Below are 20,202 nucleotides of genomic sequence, written 5' to 3'. Positions count from 1 at the left end.
CATCGATCATACGATCGATGCTAGGCAAAGGAAAGGAATTCTTAGGGCATGCTTTGTTCAAGTCTTTATAATCTATACACATTCTAAGTTTGTTTCTTTTCTTAGGGACTACCACCACATTTGCTAGCCATTTGGGGTATTTTACTTCTCGAATGGATCCTATTTTAAGAAGTTTGGTTACCTCGTCCTTGATGAAGGCATGTTTGACCTCAGACTGGGGCATTTTTTTTTGCTTTACCGGATGGAATTTTGGATCCAAGCTCAGTCTATGAGTGGCTATTTCTGGTGGGATCCCTGTTGTGCAAGATGAGACCAAGCAAAACAGTTCATGTTAGCTATAAGAAATTGAATAAGCTTTTTCCTGAGCTCGGGATCTAACCCAGTGCCCAGGTATACCTTTTGCTTGGGCAGATGTTCGATTATCATGATTTGCTCTAGTTCTTCGACCGTTGACTGGGTAGCATCGGAATCATTGGGGACCACAAAGTATAGAGGGATCCTATAGTCATCATCTTCGTCAGTCTTCTGATTCTCTAGTTGGGTCGAGGCTCACATTTGTGATTGCTATTTGGTGTCTTGTTCCTCCTTCGAATCTGATCCCTTTGTCGATGATAGTGAGGATATCAGAATCACTTCATCGACGACAAACATTTCTTTTGCGGATGGTTGCTCCCCATACACTATTTTGATTCTCTCTGATGTTGGGAATTTCAGAACCTGGTTAAGGGTCGAGGGAACTGCTCTCATGTTGTGGATCCGTGGCCTCCCGAACAGGGCGTTATATCTCATATCGCCCTCGATTACGTGGAACTTTGTTTCCTGGATGGTCCCAACCACGTTTATTGGAAAGATTATCTCGCCCTTAGTAGTTTCACATGCCATATTAAATCCGTTCAGTACCAGGGTAGCGGGTATGACCTGGTCCTGTAGACCGAGTTGCTCTACGACCTTTGATCGAATGATGTTGGCCGAACTATCTGGATCAATTAACACACGTTTAACTTGAGTTTTAATCATAAGTACAGATATTACCAGTGCATCGTTATGGGGTTGCATGATTGCTTCCGCGTCTTTGTCACTTAAGGACAAGGTTCCTTTAGGTGTGTAATCCTAAGTATGAGATCACTTTTCTCTTACAATAAACATCTTAGTGCGTTTAAGCACCGGTCCCTGGGGGACGTCAATCCCTCCGATGATCATGTGGATGATGTGTTGTGGCTCTTCTTATTCGTTTTGTCTACTAAAATCTCTATTTTTGAAATGATTTTTGGCCCGGTCACTTAAATATTCTCGAAGGTGCCCTTCATTGAATAAACGGGCTACCTCCTCTCTCAATTGCCTACAGTCTTCGGTTCTGTGGCCATGGGTGCCATGATATTTGCATATTTGATTGGGATTCCTCTGGGCTGGATCAGACTGCAGAGGTCGAGGCCACTTAGTATCTTTGATGCGTCCGATAGCCGACACGATGGCGGGTGCATCGATGTTGAAGTTATATTCTGATAACATTGATGCTTCCTTAGGTCCGATATGCCTGTCGAGCCCATTCTTGTTCATCATCCCCCGAGACCCTTGGCCTCGATCACTTCTCCTTTCACCTCGTACGGAGTTGCGTGTAGGTTTGCTACCCCTACGATCTCCGTTATACGACCGATATCGGTCCTTATTCGAACTTGGTTCTCGGTCGACGTCCCTTTTAATAGCTGACCCAGAACCCAACTGATCGTCTTCAACTCTGCTCTTCAATTGATATCGATTGTGCACATCGGCCCAGGTAACAGCCGGGTACTCGACCAAATTCTGCTTCAACTGTCGTGAAGCCATCGAGCTTCGTTCGTTCAGTCCTTGAGTGAAAGCTTGTATAGCCCAATCATCTGTGACCGGTGGTAGATCCATTCGTTCCTTTTGAAAATGGGATACGAACTTTCTTAGTATCTCGTTATCCTTTTGCTTTACCTTGAAAAGGTCCGACTTTCTGGTCTAGAGCTTTATGATTCTGGCGTGTGCTTTTACGAAATAATCTGCAAGCATAGCAGAAGAATCGATAGAGTTAGGAGCTAAATTATGATACCATATCATTGCCCCCTTTGACATGGTTTCCCCGAACTTCTTCAATAGTATGGATTCGATCTCGTCGTCTTCTAGATCGTTCTCTTTAATAGCACATGTGTAAGAGGTGACATGTTCGTTGGGATCGGTCGTTCCATTATATTTAGGAATTTCGGGCATGCGAAACTTCTTGGGGATCGGTTTAGGAGCCGCGCTCGGGGGGAAAGACTTTTGTATGAATTTTTTGGAATCCAAGCCCTTCAATACCGGTGGTGCCCCCGGAATCTGATTAATCCTGGAGTTATACGTTTCTACTTTTTTGTCATTTGCTTCAATCCTCTTTTCTCCTGACTCAATTCGTTTTGTCAGTTCCTCTAACATCTTGATAATTTCGGGATTAGTCCCCGATTTTTGTTCATTTGATCTTACTACGGCTGGCCCCGTTTCATGGGTGATTTCTCGGGATGGACCGGGCTCGGCCCTGCTCGGTGCCTGGGTTTGGCTCTGCAACTGAGCTATTGCTACCTGTTGAGCTTGTAACATTTCGAAGATCATACGCAGGCTGATCCCGTCTTCTCCAATATTTTAGGTATTTCGAACTGCAGGTCGAGTTCCACCATGGATGCTGTTTTCGGGGTCGGAATGTTGGTTCGCCTCGATGGCCACATGTGAATTGACGTCGATTGGATCTGCGGCCCAAGTTCCAACGAGATCAACGAGTGGCCTTTCATCCCCGGTCGTCAGGTTGTTGTTCTCATCTTAAAGGCCAGCTTCGTTGTCAATAGGTAGGGCCATTGATTGAGAGTTCGTTGTTTTTGACCTGAAATCAAACATGCTTCCAAGAGCAAGTGTAAAATGGTGTATTTTGCAGAGATTCATACCAAATAACCACTATTATCCTTAGCCCCACGGTAGGCGCCAAACTTATTTACCCGAAAAATGGATAGAGTTAAATTTATACGTAATTCTAAAGATACGTGGTATAACTTGGTACAAATCAGAAAAATAAGTAGAAATATATCGAATATTGACTGTAAAAAAAGGAATGAAATACAAACCAAATTGAGTAGAGAATGATTTATAAACAAACAAGATGAATCAATGTCCAAAGCCCAAAAAGAATAATCTCTACTATATTTCTGTGTAATAATCTTTGAAATGTGAGAGTGTATTGATGTCTCAATGTTCAATGTCCTTTACAGAAATAATAGCCACCCTTCTTATAGTAGAGGGATCCTACTTTGGATATAATTAAAAAATACATAGTCGGGATCCCATGATAGATTAGTTAATTAGTTTTTCCTTAATTCCCGCCGAGATTCTCTCCCTTGGTGCCGCTACAACGGCTCTTTGTCTCTTAGCTCGATCTTGGTCGGTCTTGGAACTGGTCGATCTCTGGATCTCGAACTCGATATTGACTCGAGCTCGGTATCGGCTGGTCTGGATCTCGAGTTCGATAACACCACTTTACATCATAGTTCGATTTGGACTCGAGCTCGATATTGACTTCGAGCTAGGTATTGATCGGTCCCTGAATCTTGAGCTCGATAACCTGGCTTCAGATTTCATCTCGATATTATGATGATGACCCTCGGTCCATCATGTTCCAATTTCGACTAATTACACGAAGGACAAAATCAGTTTTGACCGTATACGCTGTCTATGCATTAAAAGAGGATACGTTAATAAACGACCGTTTTTATGACCTTTTATTTTTCCATGAAACGGTTCATTTTTCAGAATTCTTTATATAGACCCAATTTTGTAGCTATTGAAGAGAATGGATACATAGCTGCTTGACTGCTTCTAACTTTTCTTCGAGTAGCTTTTTTGTGCTTTTTCCCCATTTGGGTCTTATTATTATATATGTGGGTATTTTCTTTTCACATGATATCGGTATTTTATTTTCTTCTCTCTACCAGTATGCATTTATATGTTATTCTTTGATGATCTATCTACTTCATTTTATTTTTTCTAACTATACTGCATATTTTTTAAACTTTTCTTTCTTCGTTAACTAACTCTTTTGAACTTCTCCGATGGGCCGGGGATCCTTCTTACAGGGGCAACAGCCAACAATGAGGAATGGAAGGATGGCTTTGCAATATTTCGATTGTCACTCGTGCCAGCTGATCTAATCTCTATGTCCAACACCTAGTAATTAGTACGGAGTATTACATTCTTGAAATAATACTAGGAAAAAAATTGCTTGAGTACCTTTCTAATTTTACTCTATTCTTAATGTTATTATAAGTAACACATTAAGTTATTTTGATTTATTATGCTTCTAAAACAAAGTACGTTTTACTGTACAATCACACCAAAGCATAAAAAATTAACTGAAAAATATGACCAGGGGATTTGGGTTGCCAGGATTGAAGATAAAGATAGGAAGGAATGAAATCGAGTATAGGGGTAAAAAAACCTTAAAGAATAGGATACATTTATTAATTGATTTTTTCTTTCTTTTTCTCCACCTCTTTTTATAATTCTTTTTATTTTTTTGTTCTCTTTCCAATACTATTTTTTTATTTGACATATACGAAAGATAGTGACCTTTTAAAATATAGGCATGAACAACTCTTACTCAGAAAAAAACTTGGTGGAAGAAAAATTGTAGTGATATCTCAGGTTTACACCCTCGATTTTGACATTAACTTTTCTTTTCTCTTTTTCATTTGTTTTTATTTCCTTTTTTTATTCTTTTTTTTTTCATTCTATTTTTCTTATGCAAGCTACTATATCTGATTAAAGTAGGCTATTTCATGTTTAACTTGGAATGTCTTTCACATATTCTTTCTATTAAAGAACTTTATATAGGAGGTTAAAAATAGCCGTAAAGAGATATTTAATTAGCATAACTTCATATTTTCTATGGGAATTATAACACTAATATTCAATTAGTTTAATTTTATATTACAATAGTGCGAAGGGCGGGCATATATACTAAGTATATAAATCCAAGATAAAGTTATACTATTCTCTAACGGATCGTGGAAACATGAGCAATAACTCCTTATTGTAGGTTATAGTGCCATGTCTTATATCCGTTATAATTTCATGTCTAACGGATTGGTTGATTCTACACTTCTGACCATTGGTAATCAAATGCCTAACGATTTATTTGAATCATATTAGGGCGGATGGCATGGGATTTGTTCATAGCATGTAATGATCTTCTGCCCATGATTTAGAGTTGTCATTATGAATAACGTAATTTATGTCAGCTAGCGCCATCCTGTACGAACTTACTCACTATTACCTTTCATCCCGTAACATATATAATAATCGGAGGGATGAAAATTGAAAGGTAAGAGAATACTATTTTTACACCCTTCAAGGCTTCAACACGCTTGTGAATTGAACCATTATGCTTTGTCCGTTTTAATTAATGTGAATGAACACAATCATAGCTACGGTGTACAAATCGAACCGGAAAACCGCACCAAATCGAAAAGTCAAACTAAACCGATTAAAAACCCGACTAGATTTGGTTTGATTTGATTTGGTATTGAGTAAAAAAACCCGAACCAAACCGATATATAAATATATAATTTTTTATATATAATTTTAAGACTTTATATAGAATTTTATTTAATAGATATCTAGAAATATTTGAGAAAAATACTTTTTTAAAGAAAAATATTATTAGCTTACCTATACCAATAATACAACAATAAAAATTAGAGAAATGCATGCAACTAAGTGCTGATCTAATCCATTTGAATTTGAAGAGTAAAAAAGTATTTCAAACTTTGAATTTTAGAAATAATAAGTTGTTTTTAAATTGAATAGGATCTTCTACTACCGCGCGAAGCGCGGATAAATTTACTAATATATATATATAAAGCTAGGAAATAAAAAAGTGATGTGTCACTTCTCATTGCCCAACATTCATATATATCTTTTATCTGGATTTTTTACCATTTTTTTCTCTTATTCTTTCTATCCAATTTAGTGTATAAATGCCTAAAATTTATTATCAAGTAAACATGCGGTTTCTACCTATTCAAAACTGAAACGCCTCATAAATAAAGAACAGTTTCTTTGTGGTGGTACTTCAAAAGCCTCTTACATTTTTTTATCAACTATAAAGCCCAAACGGCTCATCACCAAAACAAAACAACAAAAAACAAAAAAAGAAGTTTGAAAGAAAAAGAAGAAAAGAAAACCGCTCTAAAGAGGATGTGGAAGCACACCTCATCTCCCAATTTTAATCATTTCCAAATGTCATATGTCTGCCCCCATTTATTTCATCCTTTCAGTTTGTCTGGTAGTGAAGAATCTTTGGCAGAGCTTTTTGCTATTTAATTTTCGTCTTTAACTTCGGATGTTTTGAGTTAAGATATTGCTATTACTGATGGGTTGTAACGATCCGATCGATCGTTTTGAGTATTACAACTCCGTTCTTTTATTTACTGTTCAATTTGTACTTTACAGTTATTATATGACTTGTCGGGGTAATTGGTTCGGGCCCGATAAAATTTTGAAATGAATTGAGATACTTAGTCTCCAAGATGAAAACTTAAATTGAAAAGATTGACCGGATATTGACTTATGTGTAAACGACTCCGTAATAGAATTTTGATGATTCCAATAGCTCCGTATGGTGATTTTGGACTTAGGAGCGTGTCCGAAAAATTATTTGAAAGTCCGTAGTTAAATTAAGTTTGAAATGGCTAATATAAAAATTTAAGTTTGAAAGTTTGACCGGGGAGTTGACTTTTTGATATCGGGGTAGGAATCCGATTCTGAAAATTGGAATAGGTCGCTATGTCATTTATGACTTGTGTGCAAAATTTGAGGTCAATCGGACTTGATTTGATAGGTTTCGGCATTGAATGTAGAAGTTGAAAATTCTTAGTTTCATTAAGCTTGAATTGGGGTATGATTCGTGATTTTAGTGTTGCTTGATATAATTTGAGGTTTCGACTAAGTTCGTATAGTGTTTTAGGACTTGTTGGTACATTTGGACGGGGTCCCGAATGGCTCGGGTGTGTTTCAGGGTGAGTTTTGAGCGAGTCTAGGCATTTCGGCACTCTGATGTTGTTCTAGAACTTTTGAAGTGCGGGGGCACATTTTGGAGTGCTGAGGCAAAGCCTCATGTACGGACCGCAGAGAAAAAAGTGTGGACCGCAGAGGAAATGTGCGAACTGCAGAAATCCTCTCGCGGCCGTAGAAAGAAGATTATATAGATTCGATGGTTCGAATTCGTAAGCTTATATCTTTTAATCTACAAGGAATTTTAAGATGATCCAAAATCAAAAATTGTAGCTCTTTGAGTTTAGTTTTCAGAAAGGTAAACAAATCATCATTTGGACATTTGTAGAGAAAGTTATAGTCAATTTGGATTGCAGACGCAGAACCCGAAATGTGCGGACCGCACAAAAATGTTGTGGTCAGAACAATGGGGATCAAATTTTGTACTATATGAACGAGTTTTTCATCTCATATTTCATATTTGGACTTTGGGAGCTCGGTTTGTGGTGATATTTCGTGGGATTTTCTAGAAATTCATCGGGGTAAGTGATTATAACTCAGATTTGGTTAATATACATAAATATATTATTGTTTTCATCATTTAATTAGTATTTTGAGATGGAAATTTGGGAAAAATTATAGAAATTTCATAAAACAAATTTTGGGATTTGAATGTAGATTCGGAGTCGGATTTGAGTGAAACTAGTATGGTTGGACTAGTAATTGAATGGGTTGTCGGATTTTTTGAGTTTCGCCGGATTCCGAGAAGTGGGCCCCATATGTAATTTTTGAGTTAAATTTCGAATTTTGTTGGAAATTAGTATTTTCATATGGAATTAATTTCAATAATTTGTATTGACTGAATCGAATTAATTGTGACTAGATTCGAGGCATTTGGAGGCTAATTCGTGAGGCAAAGGCATATCAGGGTAACGAATTACACTGCTTGAGGTAAGTAACACTTCTAATCTTGGTTCTTAGTGTATGAATCCCCGAATTTGGTGTTATATCAATTATTTGGAGGTGATGCACATGCTAGGTGATGAGCGTATGGGCGTGCACCATAGAAATTGTGACTTGAATGAATTTTGTGGAGTTGTAAAATTAAAGAATCATGTTATTATCCGCATATTCTCCACGTGTTAGAGAAATTGACCTAAGACTCGTATTAAAGATCATGTTTAGGCTACGTGCCGATATTTTGGGACCCATAGGGTTGTGTTGTTGTTGAATTTAATTGTTTTAAAATGTATATTTCATACTCAGTCATGTTCATCCATTGTGAGGATATTTATGGAATCGGGGCTGCCCGCCTGCAACATGCCATATTGGCTTTATATATATATATATATATATATATATATATATATATTATTATATATAACGGGGCTGCCCGCCTGCATCATGCCTTAGAGGGTTTAATATTATATGGATCGGGGCTGTCCGCCTGCAGCAGGCTATATGGGCTTTATATCACGCTTGGGCCGAAGGAGCCCCTCCGGAGTCTGCACCCCCCACAATGAGCGTAGATGATTTATATTAGGGATGGAGTTCCCTAGGTGTCACGATCCAAAACCTAGCCCGTTGTAATGGCGCGTATCGCGATACTAGGAAAGCTGACATCTCCAAAACACTTTCAACATGTCACGACCCTAAACTTAAACCTGTCGTGATGACGCCTATCAATGGTGCCAACCGACTCTCACAATACTACGATAATTCATTCAAAGATATGCCAAAAGACGTCTTGTATAGCAAAATTTCATAAAATAAACAAGGGTTGAACTCAAAAATAGAAATGCGGAATGAACAGCCCCAAATATCGGGATGTTACTGAGTCATGAGCAACTACTAAAAATTGGTCCGACAACAATAAGACTAACATAGTCTGGGAAAAATCCAAAATACAACTAAGGGGGAGATAAAGAAGGAGAAAACAGGGCTGCGATCGCCAGGCAGCTACCCTACTAACTCCAATGATCAGCTATAGGAATATCAGCATCCACTACCGTCACCAAAAATGCCTGAATCTGCACACAAGGTGTAGAGAGTAACATGAGTACACCAACTCAGTAAGTAATAAAAATAAATAAAGATTGAGAAGTAGTGACGAGCTAAATGCAAGTACCGTTCATATCACAAAAATTTAGTAAAGTGCGGCATGCTTTGTAACCAGACTTTAAGTCAAATCAGCTTGTTTAAATCAAGTTCAAGTAAATCAATTAGAAATATCATTCAACAGTTCTCAAACAAGGACACAAAGCAACTATGAGCATGGATGATGAAATCATATACCGCCCTTCGAGCTAACATCACTCAGTCCTCCCAATCACTCATGCCTCACAATCACTCATGCCTCACCGTCACTCATGCCTCACAATTGCTCAGTACTCGGCACTCGCACTCAGTAGGTACCTTCGCTCACTGGGGGTGTTCAGACTCCGAAGGGGCTCCTACAACCTAAGCGCTATAATCTGCATGGACAATTCATGTGCTGCACGGACAACTCACGTGCTGCACGGACAACTCACGTGCTATAATATTATATCAGAATCCGCACGGACAACTCACGTGCTGAGGTATAATACCTCACAAACAGACCCTCGACCTCACTCAGTCATAAACCTCTCTAGTCTCTCGGGCTCTCAGAAATCAAAGAAATCAACCCAAACATCTTTAACATGATGCAACAAATAGAATAACAGAGATTGAGCTATGATGTAAGAATGCATGAACATGACTGAGTACGGGATATCAACTAAAGTAGTGAGAGGACAGCAAGAAACGACCTCTAAGGGTCCAAACAATACTGGCATAAGGCCTTGACATGGTATCTAGCATGATTTGTAGTAAATCTTTCTAAAGCACATAAAGAGCATATAACTATGACAGGTTGTTCAACTTTACAGTTGTTATGGGACGGACCAAGTCATAAATTCTCAATGGTGCACACCACACTCCCGTCACCTAGCATGTGTGTCACCTCCAAATAGTCACATGACACAAAAATTCGGGGTTTCATACCCTCAGGACTAGATTTACAACCGTTACTTACCTCAATCCGAGCAAATCTCTACTCCGCAATGCCCTTGCCTCTCGAATCGGCCTCCGAGCTTCCCGAATCTAGCCACAAGCAGTACAATACCATTAATATATGCTAAAGGAAAAAATTCCACAAGAAAACTACTAAATTAGACTTAAAACCCGAAATCGACTCAAATCCGACCCCCAGGCCCACGTCTCGAAATTTGACAAAAGTCACAAAACCCGAAAGCCCATTCTCTCATGAGTCTAACCATACAAAATTCATCAAAATCCGACATCATCTGGTCCCTCAAATCCTCAAATTACACTCTCCAAAATCCCAAGCCCTAACCCCCAATTTTCACTTCAAACCCCACTAATTAGATGAGAAATCAATGCAAAAGCACCATAGCTAGGAGTATTAGAGCTCAAGCAACTTACCTCTGTGAAAACCCTTGAATCCCCTTCAAAAATCACCCCAAAGCTCCAAAGTCCGAGTTAAAAATGGTGGAAATGAGCAAAAATCATGAAGTCCTCAATTTATATATTCTGCCTAGTGAAACCGCATCTGCGGTCACCTTATCCGCTTCTGCGATGCCGCACCTGTGAAAATTCCCATCGCAGGTGCAGAACTCACTTAAAATCCCAGGTTCCACATCTGCGGCCAATATCTCGCACCTGCGCTTGCGCACTTGCGTATCTCCCTTTACTTCTGCGGAGCCAGCCAATTTCCTCCTTTCCGCATCTGCGCCCCAGGTCTCGCACCTGCGGGCTCACAGATGCGACAGCCTTCTCGCACCTGCGGTTCCAGTCCAACTCAACACTGCCCGCATCTGCGACCTGCCATGTGCTTCTGCGGCTCCCTCTCCGCAGGTGCGAAAAACACCAGCAGCTCCCTCGGGACCTCAACCAAACATACCAAGACATCCTATGACATCATACAAACTAAGTCGAGCCTTCGAATCACTCAAAACAACATCAAAACACCAAATTACCCTCGGATTAAAGCCTATGAACTTCTAAATTTCCAAATTCCACCAACGATGTCGAAACCTACCAAACCACGTCCGAATGACCTCAAATTTTACACACACGTCAAAAATGACACCATGAACCTACTCCAATTTCCGAAAATCCATTCTGAACCTGATATCAAATTTTCCATTGCCGACCAAAAATTGCCAAATTTTCAACTTTCGCCAATTCAAGCCTAATTCCACTATAGACCTCCAAATCACATTCCGGATGCACTCCTAAGTCCAAAATCACCTAACAGAGCTAACGGAACCATCAAAGTTCAAATCCTAGATTGTTTACACAATCACCTAACGGAGCTAACGGAACCATCAAAGTTCAAATCCGAGATCGTTTACACATAAGTCAACGTCCGGTTGACTTTTCCAACTTAAGCTTCTACTTTAGAGACTAAGTGTCTCAATTCACTCCGAAACCACTCCGTACCCGAGCCAACTAACCCGGTATAACACAATATAGCTGAAGGACATAAAAAGAAACAAAAATGGGGGAAACAGGGCTATAACTCACAAAACGACCGGCCGGGTTGTTACATCCTCACCCACTTAAACATACGTTCGTCCTCGAACGTGCCAAGAGTTGTTTCTAGGCCATCAAATCACTATTCCATCTTACCATGCACGTACCCGGGGGTGATCTCACGTCACCCTATTCTATATAGGCATGACCATACAATATAACTGAAAATCATTAATTTAACCTTAGCCCAATAACCTTGGAGCCAAATTTCTAACATCCTGAATTATTTTCAAAACCCGAATCTCACATCCACACACTGTATAAGGCTAAACAAAATGTATCGAGCCATAACTATGACCACAGATATAATCAACTAATATTTTACACAACTCGCATGCTCGTGGCACCATTCATGATCACAGTAACTACTCCAAAACCAACCAAGTACTAGTATTAAACCCCATATCGAACCAACATCACCCCCAAACTTCATACACTGTCGATAATAAAAGAAACACCTAGAATATCATAATCTCTTATCAGATCAGCACGTCATGGAGCTCTCTCGCCCCACCCAGAACCATAATCCCTTTCTTAGCCGACTTTCAATGTCATCTTCCCAAATATACCGTAATCAAACTGGACAGTACTCATTGTGGGTCCAATGACCTTATATTATTAAACACAACTATCCCACAGACATGCCATACCAATATAAATCAGAGCCATAAACCGTGCCATCTGTGCGCCAATACGCAACAATTCAAATTTATTCGGTCAGGGAAAATGACTCAAATGCGAGAACTGCCCCGCCAGATTAACAAGTACCACCACAAAGAAATGCTGAAAATCCATCACATACCAAAGAACCATCACACGATTCTAACACAAGGTTCATACCTTAACATAACTCAGCTACAATGCGTGCCCCCATCCAAATGCTGGTCCATATTATCTACCTCGAGCCACCCTGCTCAAAATCAATAACGACGGAGAGGTAAGTGACAAAAATGCCACACAAAACCTGAAAGAACATAACCAATACACAATCGATCATGCAATACCTAAATACTCATCTCGCTCAAATTCTGCCATAAGGTCCCCAATAGATCCGCACCATGTGTGCATATAATAAATGAAACACAACTTCTCGTAGCATAGAAGAGTAACTCACATATCATTTCAAACCATAAATAAGTTCAACATCAACCGAATGGCACATCACTTAACAATAACTGTAGGGAGCCAACCAGTCAGACTTAGTGTAGAATACACATCCTAATTGGGCCTACCAATGGACCCCAAATCAACTCTGGTCACCCACAAATCGATAAATAATCCTCCGAAAGTCAACAATGACTGAATCATAGCACATACTATCATCTGGCTAGCTTCGACCATGACTTCACTGTCCACAATCATGAAACAATCTGCTCCTGAGGACTTCCAGTCTCTAAATCCATAGAACACACGAATCACCATATCTGATCCCAACTCCACTGCCGAATGTCTAACACATCTATCATACATGATCATCCCACGATAAATACTTTTATAATTCTCCCATGCCATATAGCAAAATTTGAATATCAGATCAACCAGGAGAGTGCCGCAATACCAATGAAGTATCGATGAATCAAAACACATTGCCCCTTCTGAAATGTATACTCTCATCAGGCCATACCGATTAATAATATCATTTACCTGGTCATCTGAAACCGTCCATGCTGCCTACGAATTTATGTCCTTCCCTTCAAAACTGAACTGTGACCTTGCACCTGCAAATCTCAATCCCACACAATACACCGCGTCTATCATGCCATCCTATGAAGTGTACAAGAATCTCATAATCACTCTGAGTCACAGGCAGAATACATACCCGATCAATCATAAACCTTTCATTTGATCTCCTCCCAGAGAAAATCCCAATACACAACGTATTCCTCACACCGGCAGGAAATATACTCCTCGAAACCCATTTGCACACAACCAAGCTATTATAACCGAATCTCTCCAACTCAACCCAGCCATGCAGGTCGCCAAATCTAAGAGTATTGCCACAAAGCACCTGTAGAAAACCCCCACATCATAAGCACTCAAAAGAACCGATTATATCTATTACCATGCTATCCTATTTCTCCGAGTCCCTTCCGAATTTGTCTTCAGATTGACACTTCTCCTTGCTAAATCGCCACGATCTTTAGCCACAACTCACCCCACAAACCTTAGCATAGAACCACAACGTCCTACGGCCCTTAAGCAGTTGTATTCTTCTTAAGCACCTTCATAAATACCCCGACTGTAACACTCACTCTGAAAATACCTTTTGTGAATTTAAAATTGTTCTTCTTACCTTCCTTATACTAAAGTGTAGAATCCATAGTCATACAGAATTTCTATAAGTCCAAGCACCATCAAATGCAAATCTCAGATTTTATCCCTACACAAGTTCGGAGAAGTTCTCAATTGCTATATATAAATCTTGAACCCATTAGAACCTTCTAGAGAGTCCTCCACTCTGCTCAAATCTAAATTGCATCGCCCGAATGGGCCGAAAGACACGTGCTCCCTTAGCTTGACCACACCTAAAAGAAGTAACCATGCCTTAACGTCACCAATCAAATTCATACTTCGTGCGTACTACATCCAACAATAACAACTCCATCATCCCATGATTTTCATATAGTCATAAAGTGCAATATAACCTCTATTCAAGAATTTCTTTACTCGAGTCATCCTTGATAAGTTGGTATTTTACCCACTTATCTCTTCTTGATACTTAGGCTTTTGTATGATTTTGTTGAGAAACTAAGGCATTTATTGAGGTTTATTTGAATATTTCAGGTATCAAGTAATTTAGAAGTGATGGTGAAGAAACCAAGTGAAAACGAGTCAAAAAGAAGCTAAAATGGACAAAGGATATTTGCCCAGTGAATTACCCTTCGCGAACGCGAAGGGTTAGATGCGAACGCGAAGCATCAGGACAAGAAGCCTTTGCGAACGTGAGATGTTGTACAAGACCGCGAAGAAGGAGGAAGCCAACCTTCGCGAATGCAAAGGTATAATCGCGAACGCGATGAAGCAGGAGACAAAACTTTGCAAACGCGAAGGAGATATCGCGAACGCGAAAGAAGCAAAAATCAAACCTTCGCGAATGCGAAGTATTGTTCGCGAACGCGAAGAAGAAACTGGGCAGAAAAACTGGGCAGTTCTGGAATTTCACGATTTTGACTTCAAACCATTTAATACACGACCTAGCTCATTTATCGGAATCATATCATATATTGGAATATTTTTGGCTTATTTTCAGTCCATATACTAGAGAGAACAAGCCTTGGAAGCTAGGGTTCTTGAACACACATTTGGGTCTTGAAGATTTGAAGCTTTTTGTTGAGAATTTCTTACTCCTTTATGCTCATTTATTCATTTTCTTGATTTGTATTGAATATCTAAGTGTGTAGTATTTATTTCCAAAACTTGAATCTTGTTTATGAAAATATTCATATTTAAAATGTGGATTAAATACCTTATTGTGCTTATGTATTGAACGATTTTTATTTATTATGAAGCGAGTTATTGTTTCTTTAATTATTCTTGTTCGTAAATGTTTCCAAAGGGATTAGCTAACCCTAGGACTCGCCCATTCACTTCGGATTAATTTTGGAAAAAGTAATTCGGGGTTGGAAAAGATTAATTAACAAGAACTTGAGGCGTTAACCCTCACTTTATAGATTCTACTTAGGGATAGGAATGAACTACTTGAAGCCATATTCGGGTTTGCTTAATCTCTTAATTATTTTAGGGATAATTCAATTAGGAAGTCTTGTTAGTCTTCAAGAGAAGCTAATATAGAATTTATTATCCGAGGCTAATAAATAATAAACTCCTTCATATTTATAAAATTACGAAATATATTGGATTGTTACTTGAGTGTAAATCCCGATGCACCCATGCTTGTAGCCATTGATCATTTTACTTGCTGATCATTTTACTTGCTTTCTAAGTTAGTTTACGTTTTCGCATTTAGCTATAATATTTTCTCAACTACCATTCTAAGTGTTTGGCATTGCATAATAAGTGATAATTCTCTTACATTCCTAATCGCCTACATATTATTCTCTGTGGGATTCGACCCCGACTCATAGTTGGATAAATTATATTGCATGCGGCCGTGTCCATTTACTTTTTAGTAGTGAATTTGGACGTCATCAAAATTGGCACCATTGCCGGGGAACAATTTGGCATAATTTAGGTTGTTTGAGAAATAAGCGTAAGTGCTTTGATCCAAATTTGTGAATATTTGTGTAATTATCTTTCTTAACTTGGTCTATTTTTCTTGTTTGTTTCTTGTTTATTTTCTTAATTTTGAAAAGAAAAAAAATGGCATCATATAATAAAAATTGGTCGGATGGTAGTTGTGCATACTTTGATGACCCTTGTCCTTATTGTGGAGGACCACACCCGTGGCAAAATTGTTTAAATTCTCCCGGGGGTGGATTGTGCGCACAATCTCAAACCCACAAGTGGAGTATTTGTGATAAGTGTGGTCGTCAAAATGGTCATTGGGATGATTGTGCTTATTTGTCCTTCCCTTCCCCAAGACCCCGCTATGATGATTCTACTTTTTGTGATGAAAATTATAGGGATATGGAAGTGGTAGAAATTGAGCATGGTCAAAATGGAGAGTTTAAGCTCATGTTAGAATGCCTACTTGAAGGAGGAAACAAAGAGCAAAATGCCTTGGAGGAGCTTTTGGAAAATAGTTTCCAAAATGTTTTGGTGCTTGAAAGGTTAAACTTACAAATGGGAGAAATGTTTGAAGCTTTAGAGGTCCAAAAAGCCTCGAAAGTGAATGATAGCCAAGAACCTTCCTTAGATGTGGAAGCCGAAAATCCTTCCTTGGCACTTGATCAAAACCAAGAAGAACGCTCAAATGCTCAAAATGAGAAAATGATGCTCATGTTGGAGGCCATTCTTGAAAATGAGGAGAAGCAAAGCTTGGCACTCGAGGACTTGAAACAAGGCTTGAATCAAAATTATGAGCACATCCGTACCTTGGAAAATCAAATGAAAATATTGGTTGAGGCTCACTATGCCCACCAATTTGAGAGTGTGGAAAGAAATCAAGAAGAGTCCGACATCGAGGAAGAAAGTGAGCTTTATTTTGAGGAATCAAGTATTGAACTTCCGCCAACCGATTCCATGAGTATTAATGATGCCAAGAAAAATATGGAATTAGAGTCAACCGGTGCAAGTAAAAATATGGTTGAACTCGACTCTAGTTCGGGGGAAAAAGAGAATGACAAAATCCGGGAAGATTTGCAATTTGAAGGCGTGAGGTTGCATTCCAAGCATTTTTCAACCTTGAATTGCATGGTGATATGGGAATTGAGCCGTGTGAATCCATATGGAAGTGCTAAGAATAAAAACAAGAACCATACATTTTGCAATTTGCATATTCAAAAAGGCGAAATGACATTCCTCACATGAAAGCCAAGAAACGCAAAATGAAGAAATTAAAGTTTGGCTTGATCATTTACTTACCACCACCCCTCGTTGCTCGTGGTCACAAGCTTGATTCCAAGTTAGGTACCCAATTCATATCGTCCAAGTGGCGAGAAAAGTGATAAAGTTGATCCGCGGCGTGCCACGACATTAAATGCGGCACTTGGTGGGAGGCAACCCATCGTTTTCAAACTTTTCAGTCATTTTTGAAATTTTCTTTTTTAGAATAGCTTAGTATATTATTTTTGACTAATCTGCCAAGTTTCACATTTTTTGGAGTTGTTTTGAGCAAGTGGCATGGTCCGGGCAGTCCAAACCAGTAGCTGCTGGGAAATTGCAGAAACAGGTCTTCGCGTTCGCGACAGAACCTCGCGTTCGTGGCCAGTGGCATTTTCTAATTCTTCACATTCTTGTGGTTCCACTCGCGTTCACGACTGTTGGCCAGATTTACTCTTCGCGTAGGCGACCATGCCCTCGCGAACGCGTAGGGTCAGGTAAGTTTTAAAATTGTTAAACACTGAAAATGAACAATTTACCCTTTTGTTCCTTTTTGGCTCAAGAACAACTCTCACTACTCCTTCACCATAATCTTCAAGTCCATAATCTTCAAGCTCATTTGCAAGGTATGTAATTTCCTCTCTTTTCTCTTAACTCTTTCTTCTCTTTCTTGGTGTAAAACAATCGAAGAACAACCATGGTTGTTTGGTCCTTAGGGTTCAAATTTTGAGTATTAAAATGTCAAATTCATGTGTGAAATTAGTTGTGCTTGCTGGGTGAGGTTGGTTGAGTGTGTGTGTGTGTGTGTGTATGATTGTTAGTATAAAATTTTGGGCAAGATGTGTGCTGAAGTTGATTGAAAAAACGAGAAGGAAAAGAGGGCACATAAACTGTTTGATGAAATGCCTGAACGAAAAATAGGCCTGTGCGAAGAAGATTACCTTCGCGAACGCGAAGGCCAAATTCTGGGCAAAATTCTTTTGACCTTCGCGAACACGATGTTACACTTGTGAACGCGAAGGTCTAAATTTGGGCAAAATTTTTTGCTCTTCGCGAACGCGATGGTTCTCTCACGAACGTGATGGTTCTCTCGCGAACGCGAAGAGCAATCATTGGCAGTCCTTAAATTGGCAAAAAATAGTAACTTTGCACAGCTCTGCCCGGGACCTTTTTCGCCCATTTCTTCGGCCTAAATACTTCCTAATACATTGTTTTAAGTGTCTATATGAGCTTTTAACATTGTTGGTATATTTTGTAGGTATTTTGGGCATAAAATGGATCCTGTACACAATAAAATTGAGCAAGAACATGTCCTTGAAGCTGAACAAGAGGAACCCTTTGATCATGACCGGTTTCTATTTACAGCATGTGAGCGGAAATATGATGAACTCTTGTCAAAGACCATCGTCCGGGAAAGAGGCATAAATATGGAAAAGGTTGAAGCTAAAATGCCGGGCTTCTACACAAGATTGTTAGAAAGCAGGTGGATTTGTTTTGCCGAGCAACCAAATAATGCCAATCATATAGTAGTTTTGGAATTTTATGCAAACACCTCGTGAACCGACTTCCAAGGTACCTTAGTTACTACTGTGCGGGGTGTGCAAGTCCATTTCAGCCTTGAGATAATCAGCAGAATTTATGGCCTTCCCAAAGCCGATAATGAGGTCTACAGAGACAGAGCTAAAGGAGGAGGAAACCCGTGGTTAGTGGACAAATTACATGATGGGGTAACCCCAAAGTGGATGACAGTGCACAAGGGAGTCGATTCTCATGATTTCACGGCCGAGGCAAAGACATGGCTCTATTATCTGTGCAAGAGTCTTGCCTTCTACAAATGACACTGATGTGACACCAGAGAGGGCACTGATAATTGCTTCTATCATGGATGGGCTACCTGTGAACGCGGGGGGAGCACATTGTTAGAGAAATCGAGAAAGCCACTAATGGGAGGTCCAAGAGCCTATTCTTCCCATCGCCGATCACTCAACTATGCTATGATGCTGGGGTGTTAAAACGCCCAGATGATGTTGAGAAAGGTCTGGGAAAGCCGATGATCCATCCTTTATCGAAAACGGGACCCAGTGACAAGCAAAAAAAGAGGAGAATTGATGTGGCATCCTCTTCATTTGGGCAGTTCTCTAAGGCCACCACCGATCCCGTTGGATCCTTTGCACCTGCACCGGGATCATTTAACCCCATGGGATCACTCCAGTCCAGCCCTCACACTATGCGTCACTTATCCAGTCAGATACATGGAGTAGATGCACACATTAGGCAGCTCATAGCTGGCCTTCCTACTGGCCCACCTGGGGCTAGCACATCTACTGGCACTGCTACCCCACTATCCCTGGATGGCGTGGTCAAAGAGCAAAAAGCAATAACTGATAAGATGGAGGCCATGAACAACAGGTTGGAAAATATGAGCTGCCGACAAGGGAAGATTGAGAAGTGGCAAAGAAAGCTCAAAGAGCATGAGAAAAAGAAAAGCAAATTTTTATCCAAAATGATGCACAAGCTGAGTTCATTTTGTGGCTCACATGAATCAGAGGACGATGATGATGAGGATTTGGAGCTCAAATTTTCCACCACCTCTAGCTCCGAGTGATGGAGTTTCTGGGAGCACCTCCTTCATTTTATCTTGTTTTGTTTTGTTGCATTGAGGACAATGCAACACTTTAGGTTGGGGGTGACTCATTTACATGTGATGATGTAGTTGGAGCATGATTATTTTTTTTTTCTTAAAATGTGTAGATTGGTTGGCATAGTAGTTTATTAGTGATAGTTTGAAGTTTAATTCTAACATGTTAGCATTAATTTTTCTTGTTAGTTTTTATTTTTCATAGTAGTATTAATGAAATTCTTTGGTTTTTCTTTATACCGCAGTTCTTTTCCAAGGAACTTATTTGTGTTGAACCGGGTAACTTTTTCCTATGTTGGATGGCGTGACAACTTTCTTAAGGGATTAGTCTTGTCTAGTTTTTTTTATTCTACTTTATTTTTATTTATTATTTTTTTAGTTAGTTTAGTAGCTAGTAGTGAATAAATTGGTTTTTGGGGGGTGATCTTGTGTCTATAAACCAACATGTGGCTTGCTTGGTGCCAACATTATTTAAACCTCGGCATATGAATTCTTGAGTTTTGAAAAATAAAATG

This window comes from Nicotiana tomentosiformis, chromosome 3, assembly GCF_000390325.3.
Source record: "Nicotiana tomentosiformis chromosome 3, ASM39032v3, whole genome shotgun sequence".
Lineage (NCBI taxonomy): Eukaryota > Viridiplantae > Streptophyta > Magnoliopsida > Solanales > Solanaceae > Nicotiana > Nicotiana tomentosiformis.
This window is presented reverse-complemented; position numbering follows the sequence as displayed.